At 40.2% G+C, this 13,355-nt stretch overlaps 1 protein-coding gene across 1 annotated transcript in view; it reads left to right on the forward strand.

Annotated features, from left to right (window-relative positions):
* The window catches only part of ATP8A2 (ATPase phospholipid transporting 8A2), a 311,266-nt gene that overhangs the window by 21,247 nt on the left and 276,664 nt on the right, over positions 1-13,355 (forward strand). The window lies entirely within an intron of this gene.

The following is a 13,355-nucleotide window of genomic DNA, read 5'->3' on the forward strand; positions in this document are numbered from 1 at the left end:
AGGCTCTTGGAGAGCTGTAGGCTGCCTTTGTGACCAAAATGTGGGAGATGGAGAATGAGAAGGAAGCTTGTGTTCTGCCTGATTAGGGATGACCCTTCAAAAAATTGTTCTGGCCTGTACTATAATGGTAAAAGAGGAGTTTTTCAGTAACTAGTGTATTCCACAAGGGTATGGACTGATTACTAAAGGACATTATTGGGTTTGTGAGTACAAAGGCCAGGAAAGGGTCAAAACTTCCATAAATTTTTGAGGCTAGATTTCTGGGAATCCAAAATGTTCGGGAACTGATTAAGTGGTCATGGTGAAATCTAAAGGCTCATTCAGTAATAAAATGCATAATGGGATGAAGAATAGCTCAGTGTTATGAATGGTATGTCTTGGTACCTGTCTGTGGTGCTGGAGGATGGATGTGTTGAGACTGGGTGAATGCTTGTGAGCTAGGTGGTTAGAAATTTCATTTTCATGTGCTCATGTTGGTAACTGTCTAAAGTAGTTGCTGTTTGCTGGTACTTCCTTAGTGAATCATCTCAGCTGGGCATTGCTGGCTTATCCCCTAGCATGTAGTTCTGATTGTGAGGAAAAAAAATGACAATCACAAGATGACTTTAAGAGCAGATACAGATGTACATGTAATAAACTGATCTGATATTTAGTCATTCTCTGTGGTTGTTAATAAGTTTGCTCAGGTCTGAACAGTTTCCCTGAGGAAGGAAAGGGTTATCCATCTTTCTGTCCTGCTTGTAAGCTTCTGGTTTTAGTCTAATCCTTTTATATGCACACTAGGTATACTAAATGAGCAAAAACCTGTTAGGGAAATGTACACAAAAAAGCAACTTATATTCAAGTCTGTTTTACTAGAATGAGTGTTGGACCCAAGATTACTTGTTTTTGGAAAGTTTTCCCTAAACTTTATGCAAATATATCTATTACATCAGAGATGAACCTTGTCTTCAGCATTAAAGCAAAAATAAAAGTGCTTTCATGATACTTCTGATCAGCATTATGTCAAGCTTCTAGCTCACTTTCAAGCAGTGTGTGGGGAGAGAGGAGCCTGCATTGCAGAACAATCAAGCTGTAATTGCAGGCAATCCTGAACACATGATGTGTTTACTCTAAAGGGTCAGGGATGAGGGAATACTTATGTATTTGAAGGACGAAAATCAAGCCTCAAACTACAAAACTCTGAACATTATGATGCCTAAAAAAAGCTTTTCTAATGTTTTGATGTCTGACTCATTTTTTGTCAATGCCTGGAGCTGCCAGCACTGAGTCAGTGATACTCAGCATTATGCATGGAAGGGATTTCCAATAATAAAAAGCAGTACTGATGCAAGGCAGCACACTTGATGGTAAATATGCCAACAGTACTGGCTTAAAATGCATCCTAATGGTTCTTGAGTATCCTGTATATGGCTTGCGCATGTTCTACTTGCTCTGAGAGAAGGTTGGAGAAATCTACACAAGCCATTGAAGGATGTAAAGAGATTTAGGAAGCTTTGAAATAAGGTAGATTCAGTGTGGCTATGATGGCTGGGATGAGGCCGTAGGGTGTAAGTAGGAGCCCAGGACAGTAAGCAGATCCTACCTGGCAGATTTTGGGCTTGGCTGTTCTAGTGCTGTTGCTATACTCTTTTCTAGCTGTGTTGGAGGTGCCTCTTCAGTCTGCTGTCAGACCTCACCAGCCTGGAAAAGGTGAGATAAGAAGTTTGGGTTCAAAACAGGTCATTTATATGTCCCATTGTAGAGAACTGCTCATCTAGGCTAAGCTGGTGTAGTCAGCTGGTGAGCTTCTACTGTATTTTTAGCAAGGAAATTAAACTGCAACTTTATGCAGAGGGCAGATACAACATTATCTGCTCATGGATGCATCTGTGTAGGGAATAGATAATGTTCTCAAACATTGTTCTCTGATGTTTTTCTTCATGCATTATGCAACATGCTTCCCTAATGAAAGCTGGATAAGAGCACCTAAAATTTTAGAGTTACCTTCCTCTCCTGAGGGAAAAGTGCTTTCTTGTAGCTACCAGTGTCTTCCATGGTTTCCTGTCATTATCTTGCTCATAAATATTTGATTATCTCTTGCCAGCCTTTGTTGTGCCAGTTGGCAGGTGGTGCATGCAGCTTCCTGTTGGTGGAAAGAGATGGTCTTGATGCACCCCTCATATCTGGAGCCTGCCTCTGCACAGGCATAAACAGAGCTAAACCCCACAGCTGATGGTGCCACCAACATTGGTGTGCTGGTAGCTTCAGGAGGGCTGAACTGGCCAAGGTGCTGCTGTTGGCAGTTAACAGCCACTGGAGGCTCTTCCCATCTCCCCACACTAGTGTGGGCTGGCTTTTTCACAGTGCACAGCTGTCCTAGCATAACTGTACTCCCTTGACAAAAATGGAATATGTACCGCTCCAGTGGGCCTCATGACCGCAGGGAAATCTTCTACAGATCCAGTGTTTTGCTGGGATGGTCACTCCTGGTACTGTTCAAAAAGCCAAGTCCTTGCTTCTTCCTGTGGCTCTCTTCTGAGGCTTAAAACAAGGTGCTGATGTTTTCTTTTCTATTCTCTATCCAGAAAGCGAGCAAGTGGTTTGGAGGGGGGTGGTGGGAAGAAGGGAGACAGACTGCCAGGGAGGAAGTTGCTTAGAGAGCTGTTCATAGTTATGTACATGACCCACAGATAGGACTAATGGTCATGGTTATCCAAGATGTATCCAACATAAGTAGATACAACTTTAAAGAGAGGCACATAATAATGGGTTTACTATGGGTGAAAAGAAAGTGAAAACTATGCTTTCTTTTCTTAAGGGAGAGGGGGTTTTATGGGCTGAAGTGATAGCTGAAATAATTTCTAACCTTTCCATTTGACAGCCAAAATACTTTGCTATTAACCTTGTTTGGAAGCAAAGAAAAGTAAGTTAAAAATAACCCTTTATACTTGCAGAGGTGAGTGGGTCTCATGACCTGTAACATCACAGGTAGCATCTCTGGTAGGAACAGAACATTTCTACTAGGATTTCACTAAGAAATTTTGCTTTGAAACCTGGTAGAGTTGGGGAGGAGGGGTCAGAGTCCAGTAACTGAACAGGTCATTGTTTCAGGTGCCGAAATCCAAGACAATGTTGAATTTTCTTTTTTTTTCCCCTGGTTGAAACGTATTAGAACGTTTCAGTGAAAACCACAGCTGTCTCTGTGCATGGCTATACACAGGCACCTAGTGCACACTTGCCCTCTGTGAGTCCAGTGCAGAGCAGTTTGCAAGTGCAAACATATATTTCACAGATTACCATGGGGATCACTTTAATCAGCTCTGAGACCTGCTAATGCTGTAGAGATCTTTGAAGGACTACTGCTGTTTTCATCTCCATGCAGCCAGTGCAAGAAGGAATGAACATCATGTCTCTGTGTCGCCGCTGGAGGAGATGCTTCTCTCTAGGTAACTGTACAATGGGCAGCTGCTTTTGTTGTGCATTAGACTGAACTGGGGGTGGACAGAATTAAGAACAACAGGTTTGGGAGTGATTTAGAGCAGAAGGTCACTCTGTGTGCAGTAAATCTTTGTAATCTACTGTTGGCTTGAAGCCAGTGTTATAGGCCTCTGGGCTTTTAGTAGAAGAAAACAGCTTTAAATCATGAGCATATAATGGAAACTCATTTATTTTTCTTGTTTAAATTGTTCTTTTAGAAATCAAGATCAGCTGTGCTTGCAGCTGATATGCTTAAAGCTGTTAATGAATTGTTATAGAACAGATGCATTACAGAAAGGAAAAAAGCACTTGGGTGTCAGAATGCTAACAGAATTATGATGTGCCAAAGATATTTTTAGCTCCAACCAATATTAATACAGGGAAACAAGCCTCAAAGGTGTGAGGCAAGAAGGCTGTAGCTGCTTTCTTCTCAGGATTAGCTGTGGCTGTCAGCTGCGCTAAGGAGATTTCTGATGTCTGTTTTTGAAATATTCCACTAATCACACAACAGATATGTTGTACTTGATAGTTATGTACATGGCCCACAGATGGGATTACTAGTCATGGTTATCCAAGGTGTATCTGACAAAAGTGCTAGAATTCCAGGATCTTCCTTGAGCAGTGGGATTATTCACAGGAGGGATTCTTATTCTTGTTTGAAGTATAAGAATCAAATTTAGCTGTAGCTTCTGCCACCTCATGTTCACTTTCTATAAACTGTTTAAACAGTCAAATCCCTGATCCAGTCTCATTATTTGCAGTTCCTGTAAGTAAGACGGGAGTAGAATTAGTGTTGTGCATTGTCAAATGCAATGGTTTGTGGTTTAAATTTTTTTTGTTGTATTGAAAGATTTTTTTTCTATAGCAGAAAGTTCAAAAGAAGCTTAATTTAAAAGTTTTTATCTCAGAGGCTGAAAGTTCACATAGAACGAACACGATGTGTTTTCATGTGTTCGCCCAATGAACTTGCATTTGAACTGTTGCCTTGCGTATGAAAATTCTTATGTTAAATATGTAGCTCTAAATCCAGTGCCCTCTACACTGTCTCAAGTGCTGAAGATTTGTGAATTGTTTTCTAATATGTGCACATGTGTTTTGAACTTGACTGACAGTTGGTAGGCCATGCTATCCAGGAGTTAAAAATTATAATAATTTGTGAAAAGAGCAGTGAAGTGGTGACATGTGGCATTACCAATCGCAGAAACCTTGTTCCCCAGAGCATCAAAACCAAGTAATGCCAAAGAGAGAGCACTAGTGCCTGGTATATTGAGTTCTCACTGAACCAGTGCCTCTGTTCCCTCCTTCAAAGCTGCCTTAACTGGTGTTTCTTGTGGGACTTGTTCATGTGCTGTTGGTTGGAAAAAATTGATGACTTTTTTTTTTTTTGAATGCTTTCGTGTCTTTGTAGTATCTGTGAAGCTGTTGGAAACCTGGAACATATGGAACTCAATTTCCAGGGTTGAAACTGAGTCTGAGAACTGAGTCTGAGAAGTGCAAATTGTCTAAATAACTTTGAAAAAACCTATTTCACAGGAAGTGTTTGTATTTTAACTGAGTGACAGCTTGGGAGGCTCCTTGAGCTTACTGGAACTGCAGTATTTGTCTACTTAAAATTCTGGTGTTGAACAGCTGAACTCTGCTGAAGCTGAGTGTTCAACTTCATGTCAGGCTATTAGATCTAATTTATATGCTGCCTGAAATTTATTTTTTCAGGCATCAGATATGCCATTGGTTCTTATAAATCAGACACATGTTGTATACTCCATAAAACCCTTCTTGAAGTCTGAGTTCTGGTGACAAACTGCTAGTAAATACACAAGTGGGTTTGGATAAGAGTGAAGCTTCTAGAAACACCATTTTTGTTGAAGGCAATATGGGAACTCTAAAACTAACAACAAACCACTTGTTTGAACTGGTGTCAATTACTAGTCCCCCTAATATTTTTGTAATATTACTTTGGAAGCTGGAGAGGTGGGAAAAAAGGAATTAACTTCTTTACTGACCAGTGATATGTGTTCATCCTTGGAGTTTAGCTGACATTTGTGGCTATGAAGCTTGAGGCAGCATAAGAATTGATCATGTGCAGTGTTATTAGTTCAGCATTATCAGCAGAAACTACTTGGTTTTGACATTGAGAAGGTAGAAAATTATTTGGGAGATGGAGAAGAGATATTTTAGGCCAGTATTCTTCTTGTGGTTTTACCAAGGCTGCATATGAGGATTGTTAGAGGGGATAGAAACACTAGGCCTTTATTTTGTCACTTCAAGAAGCAAAAAGAAATGCACCAAGGAGACTTTAATTTAGGCTATAAGCAACCTAGGCATCTTTGCTTTCCCATACCTGAGTATTCTGACAATTTTTTTTTTTTTTCTTTGAATAATGTCTGTTGTTCATACAGAGGTAGGTGAATTTTATTGGGTGGATCTGCTTTTTATCCCTTCTCTGAGTAAGAGTTCTGTTCTGTCTCTAGAAATACAGTGTTTGTGTCTGAGTGCATCTTAATCTTCTTTGTATACAGTTTCTGCTGAACTCCTGAGGCAGTGTAATTCTGGTTGCTGCTGTTCAGTTCTCTGAAGTCTCTAATGTTCTGCTAGGAATTTGTTTTGTTTGTTCGTGACAACATTTAGCTGCTTCATTCAAATGAATTTGGGCATATGCAAAAAAAATCCAGGCTCCAGCTGTCTCTGTGGTATGCAATTCCATTTACAATTCGAGGCTGCTCTTCAAGAGCAGCAGTGTTTTCTGCCCTGAATTTCTTAGAGCTAAGAACTTTCTAGTTAGTAATTTAAGATTATTCAAAAAGACTTTTTTTTAGTGTTGTCAAATTTAGCTTCAATCTGGGATAAACACAAGGAAATGACTAAACTTCACAAGGAACATACTATTCCTGTTTATGCTTAACATGAAACAGGGCCAAGCAAATGGAATTCTGGTTTTCCTAGTTTCTTTAACCTCAGTAGTTGCTTTTGCATCACCTGAAGCTACAAGAAGTCTTTCATAAATGCATGCAGTTTTGTGAAGTGAGAGCTACTGATGCTGTGTGTCTGTTAACACAATCATGTATGAGCTGCTGATCCACCTATACTGTGAATATCTGTGCATTTATTCGAATGCTGCAGTTCTTCTGTAGCTACATCCTACACGCAGATTGATCCTCCTTGGATTGACCAGCATATCCAAGCTTATCTTCTGGCTTAGCTGAGCTCCTATTTCATAGAAGGAATCTTTGCAGCAATCCTTGAAGTTCACTGTGAGATGTTAGAAGTCCATGAGCATTGTCCCAGTGGCTAACTTTCCTGTCTAACAATAGCCTTCTTAGACTTGTTAATTTTGATAATCAACACATTGCATAGCTCTAAAGAGGAGGAGGGAAGTTACAGACCTGTGTCTGTTTACTTTCCTGTGCAATATCTGTTAGCTTGATTGATGACAACTTCCTCCTTGCATCTTGGAATCCAGAGAAAAATATTCCTTTGGTCTTCTCTTGTGTTTCTGAAGCTCCATTTCCTTTTAATATCATTTTGGAGCTACTGTCTCCGGCTGACTTTGTTTATTGGTCTGTATCTTGCACAGAAAAAAAATAATCCTATCTTCAAAACTGACTCACTGTAGTGCATAAAATAGCTGTTCTTGCTGTGCATCTCTAAAACATCTGCTACAAAGGTATGGATGTCTTTTTATGTTCTGACTTGAACAGGGGAGTTATCCAAGAGCTTTAACTCCCACTGTCCTAAGTTTGACTCACAGTAGAACTGTTCTGTAGCTATGTCAAGTTGCTTGAGCTGAACATGAGGTTTTTTTTCACTATAAGTTTAGCTGTAAACATATACAAATTCAGGCTAACTTTTAAGAATAAAATCTTGTATGAAAAACTCTAATCTGTTTTTTTGCTCACTTACTATCTTTGCACGTTTTCCACATGCAACTACTTTAAAAAAACAAAACAAAGCAAAAAAAACCCACCCCAAGCCATAAGAACTCCTAAGAAAATCCAAGCCAGCCATAAAGGCACTTGGAGGATGTACCTATGAGTTAAAATATCAGACCTGAGTTTACTTCCAGCTTTTCTGTTTCATATCATCTTTAGTCTGTAAGAAAAACAGTACCTTCCCTGGGACAGCGCATAATGCTGTGTCTTGCTTCACAAGCTGGTAAGTGGAGGGGCTTGAACTGGCTGAGTAGTCACTTAGATATCTGCAATAGCATTTCAGTAAATAACTGCACTGATTTGTTGTCCACTTGTGGTGTTGCATGGTAGCAATGTTAGTGTACACAATGGTAGCCCATTAGCGTACAAGACCTGTTGTAGGGCTCCTAATGCCTGGAATGATGGAAATGCACAGAGCTCTTTCTTCCAGCATGAGAAGCATTCCCCAGTCATAGTCTGAAGGTTGCTGTGCATGTGTTCTTGTGTATTGTGTATGTTGAAGCTAACAACCACCTTCTGTGACTAGAATTTGTCGTGGGCTCCTTGTTACCCTAGATGGAAGCACCCTATCAGATACTACTGGCTGAGAAGCTCAGTGCCAGTGAAGTCCCTGGTAAAAATGTACAGTACTTTTCTCCTTTTTCCTACTCAACTTTTGCATTATTGTGGAAGCCCTGCACTTATTAATGTCACCTACAAAGGACCATTTTTAGTAAAGAGAAGTTCTGGTTGGCCTCAAACTGCAAGGCACTCTCTTGGGAAAGCTGAAGAAAGCTTTTTAACTGCCATATTAAAGTTGACAGGATTTGTTCATGTTTTCATGATCAAAGTTAATTGAGTACCACACATGTTAACTGTACCTACTGAAAGCTTGAAGTTCTTGAAAGATAAATATTACTAACATCCATGGTGCTGTTTACAGAACTGAAACAGCTTGCAGTAAAACACATCTAAAACCCCATCTACTAAATGTAACTTTTTAAAGGAAATATTAGCTTCATTTCTTGATGCAACTTGCTTTACTCCTAAGATTTAGGCTAAGTGTCATTTGGTCTGGAATACTGTGTCATATTTGTTTCTCCTTTAGCAAATGAAAGAGACACATCATTTCCAGCAACTTAAAGCAGAACAGTTCTTGCAGGCTGATTGAGAGAACTGAAAAGTGTTTTGCAACTGTGTATTAACTTCTATAAGGCTGCTGCTATTATCAACTCTGGTATTTGCATGCAGATGATCTAAAGACCTCTTAATTTGCAGGACATGGATCTACAGAGAAGGAAGCATATTTAAAATTACTTTTGATAATAGAAGAGCTAGAAAATAAAAGCTCCACTGTGAAATCTGCCATATCTTCCTTTGTTCAGACATGAGTATGTTGGAATGTTTGCCTACAATGTTTCATTGTTGAACACTGTGGCAATTTTCTAAATTCTTAAGAATTAAAACCATAACACTGTTCATCAGGGTTTTTTTCCCATGAACTGGTTATAACTCAAGGTCAAGATATCCCAGTCCTGTGGAACAAAGCTCTCTTGGAGGACCTGGTAGCTGAAGTTCATGCCCTGCATCCCCTGTTGGCAGCATGCTGTGCTCTGCCTCTTTGAACTCCTACCTTATGCACTTCCAGATTAACTTTGAATTGCATTTCTGTTGAACAGTGAAAGCAGCTATGAAAATAGTGCAAGAAATAGCATATTTCAGGTAAAACAAACTCATTTAGTCACGCTTCAGAGTCATTGTTTGTATGTAAACTTGTTGACAATTCTCAAGTGCAGAACTCCTTACCTGGTGTCATCTTTGGTGCTCAGTTTGTTATGGTAATCCTGTGAAAAAAGTGTTATCCCAAGAAAGTGAGCGTGTTACTGAATCCGTGTTGCTTGTTGAGGGCCAAATTTGCATTTCAGTGCAAGGAAAAGTCCAAACTTGTCTGCCACCTCTCTAAATACAGCTCTTAGCTTCTCGGGTGTTTGCTTTGATAACTCCTTCTTTGAGGCTTAATTAATTAAACCAATTAAATTAAATTAATTAATTGACCAATTAAAAAATGCCATGTTTTCATAAATGAGAAAGTTTGGAGGCTTTTGGTGAGGCTCTCACTCTGAGGAAAGCTGTCTTTCATATGTCTCAATTTAAAACTGTCAGTTCAGTTGGGAGCATTCATGGAACTTTGTATGGCTGCTAAAACTTTGACTTGTGACTGTCTAAGCTTAGAAGCACAGAGTGCTTGAGGTGAGGGGACCCCTGGAGATTGTAGCCAACTCTGTTCTCTAATAGGGGCAGCTTCTTTACCTCAGTGTACTTTAGCACTTTCTTGTACGAGATCCTAGTCCTGCAAACAGTGTGCAGAATCAGAAGTATGATTCTTGACTGTAAACACTCTTAACATTGCTTTAATTCTAAATTACATGAAGTCTTTGGTGAACTTCTCCTGTACAAACTAGCTCTTTCTCATAGCTTGTAGTTCTGATGTTTCTGTGAGGGGCTTAACTGCTCTATAATCACTTGTTCTTAAAAATGGAACACATGTTGGAGCAATCAAGCACATCACCAAGCTAGAAGTAGTAACTATCTCACTGATCTACTTAAGTGAAAAGTAACAAAATTTCAGCATGAGTTCTCTTGTGACTTCTGACAGTTGACGAGCATCCCAAGTGACTTGTCTTTCAAAACACTACAGAATTCACAATGCTTTATTTACTCAATCATGCAGAAGCTATGACTGTTACTGAGCAGACATTAAGGAGACAGATACACATGGAAAAATGTCATCTTTGCAGGCCCAGTGACGTAAGAGTATTAAACCATAACTCATTGCTTTTTGAGTGATAATAAATGCCATGAGAATTTGTCAGGGCATCAAGTCTGGTTTATCTTAATGATGAGAGAAAGCTATAAAATCCTTTTATTTTTGTCAAACTTTAATCACATCTTTTTTTAGAAGAAACCTCGTTAAATAGTGTGAAGTAAGAGCCTTGAAGAAATGAATGAGCTTTTTATAAGGGAGTTTATAACTCATGTCTGACTCATTGAACTTGTAAAGCACAGTTGGGAAACAGTATTAAACTCCTGCAGAAAGTGTCTCATGCCTCAGAATTCAAGCAAGGTGTGTTAGACAATGTTTAAATTCCACAAGGATCTAAGTAGTTGAGTTGCCATCCTTGAAGATGCTTAAGGAATGAGTAGTTCTGGTGCTTTGGAACATGGTTTGGCAGAAGACTTGGCAGTGCTGGGTTCATGCTTGGACTAGAGGATCTTAAAGATCTTTTCTAACCTAAACAATTGTGTGATGCAGATTTAAGATCAATATGATTAGGACATTGAAAATCTGATGTAGCTAAACACGCTAAATGAAGAGGCTATGAGATACAGTGGTCTGTTATTAATACTACTAATTGTAGCATGAATAGTTTGGTGCAAAATAAATTGCATAGCAGAGTTGCAAGTCCTAGGGTCAAAAACAAGAAAGGTCCATGTCTTGTGGGAGAGAGTAACAAGTTGGTATGTCCCTAAGTGAAGTCAATGGGTCTTAATCCTCTGGATTAAGTAAGTGCTTGTGAGTAAGAGCTGCTAGGCCTTGGGAAGTAAGTGCTACTGTGAGTAAGAGCTGCTAGGCCTTCAGCTTCAAATTCCACAACTGTTGGAGGTGGTCAAGTCTGCTATGTTTATCCACAGCCTTTCTGAAACAAGAGACAAGGGTGAAGTTACTTTTGCATGGTTGAAGTGATAATCTGGTCTGCATGTGGTCAGATGTCCTTGTGGGGGTTACTTCTGAAGGGGGTGATGCCCACCAGGAGGCCCTCAGAAGCTCAAGGCTCCTCAAATTTTTTGGAAATACAGGGAAAGAAGAGGATCTACATCCAATAGTAAAGGCCGCTGCTTGCAGGCTTTTGGATGTGATCTGCTTAATAACAGGGGAGGGAGGTGGAAGGCATTCCTGATTAGGAAGGCAGGATTACCAGACAATCTTCAGAAATTAGCCTTATTCCACTAAAAGTTGAAGCAGCTGCCTTGAGCTACTTTCAAAACCCTAAACTTTATTACAGCTGTTGCTACACTCTTGTAAGTCTGCTTTGAAAATATTTCAGTGCATCTAAAGAATGAGACAAATTGCTGTTGAGGCACCTGTCTTGAAGAGAGCAGCCAAAAGGATAGTACATTAATTAAACCTAAATCCCTCTGCACTTCATCAGCTGTATTGACTCAGTTAATCCTTAAAGTTGTGGGATAGCCTCATACTACTTTGCAGCAAGGAGAACTAGTCAGCAGGAAGATTCCAATCATCAGAGGATGTTATGAAAAAAACCCCAAATAAATAAGGTCTCTGGAAAAAAACAACAATTTTTATAGCATGTTTGTTCTAGAATAATTGCACTTCTGTTCTGGCACTTGATTAGGAAAACTGATGAAAGCTGCTTCCTTGCACTTAATGCTCTTAAGTGTATTGTTGTTTGATCTCCTTTGCAGTTACACAACATGAAATCAATGGGAAAGGACAACAAATATCCAGTAGTGCATTTAGTTCTGTTTTTCTGAAGGGGAAAATATCCATTCAGCAAGACTGAGTGGTCTTCTCTGTCATGTCAAGCTTCTTCAGGCTGAGTAACTTAATATAGTATCATAATGGCATAGCCTTGCATAGTGTATAGTCTTCATGTTTCACTTTCTGAATTTGTCTCTTTTCACAAAGTAAAAATGGTCAAGCTGGCATATTTTTGCTGTCTGCATTGGTATCAACTGAAATGAAAGAAAATCGATTAATTAGCCTCGAAGCTTGCAAGTAAGCCTAATGTCTCCAAAGTATGACTTCACAGCGTGCAACACTTGCCTTGGGCAAGAGACGGTGCTGTTGAAAGCACATCAGTCTGTTAATTACATCGGCTTTATTGGCCGCTCAAAGGTTGTGTGCATGACCGTGGTGTACGAGAAATGGGTTGCGTTGCCCTCCAGTGGCTGACGCCTGGAGAATACCGAGTTTTTACAGAACCAAAGCGTGGGAAGGTCTGGGATGAGCGGGATGTTAGCTTAAAAGGGTGTTCTGTTAAACAGGACAAGTTTTCACACAGCACGAGTACTTAGGCGTTCGATATGCTAAGGCTGTATAGGACTGAAAATTTTCCCTCTAGTTAAGGAGGATGTAATTTCAGGGGCCTCCCCCATTCATTGCAGGAGTCCTTTCTAGCCACTGTCTGATCAGCTTGTTGCAGTATCATCTTAGCTTCATACAGAAATAGATCTGGCTTTACAGTAGTTTTACTGCTTTGCAGCTTCACAGGACAGTTTATTGCTTCTGTTAACCTTTGAATGAAGTTCTCAAATAACATTAACACCTTTACTACATTCTTATGAAACAAGTTGTCATACTCTTGTCTAGAGCTACCTGTGCTAGCTTGTAAATCATGGCTTATTTAGTAAACTGATAAATTCTTAGCTAGTATATTTACAGCTCAACTAAATTAAAGTATCTCCATGGCTCAAGAGGGAAGTGGAAAGCAGTAAATCTGTCTCCACAACTTCGGTAATGTTTTGAGGCTTGACAGAGGAAATAGCTAGCTCCTTTCCCTCATGTTTTTGCATTCTTTTAATGTAAAGGTAAACAATGTGTACAGAACTCAATTCACTCCAGACCAGTGGGAAATGAAAATTACTTTATGCTTCTGCCGCTTAAAGTCAAAGCTTTGAAGTTGCACGTGTAAAGCAAGACAGCCTTTTTTTACCAATTCAGTCTGAGCCTTAGCTTTAGGGACAGACTCCCCAGATGCCCGGCCGTAGCCCCCGTACGGTGTCTGGGGCGGAGGAAAGCGGCTGGGAGAGCTCTGGCGGGGATGCTGCGCCGCTCCCCGAGCGCGGCTTTGGGCTCGGCCGCTCGGGATGCGCTGCGCGGGCGGGCAGCGCCAAGGAACCGAGCGGACCCGGAGCCCCGCGGCGGTGCGGGGGATGCTGGCTGCCTCCCTCCCTCCCTCGGAGCCT

This window comes from Parus major, chromosome 1 (assembly GCF_001522545.3).
Source record: "Parus major isolate Abel chromosome 1, Parus_major1.1, whole genome shotgun sequence".
NCBI classification, from domain to species: domain Eukaryota; kingdom Metazoa; phylum Chordata; class Aves; order Passeriformes; family Paridae; genus Parus; species Parus major.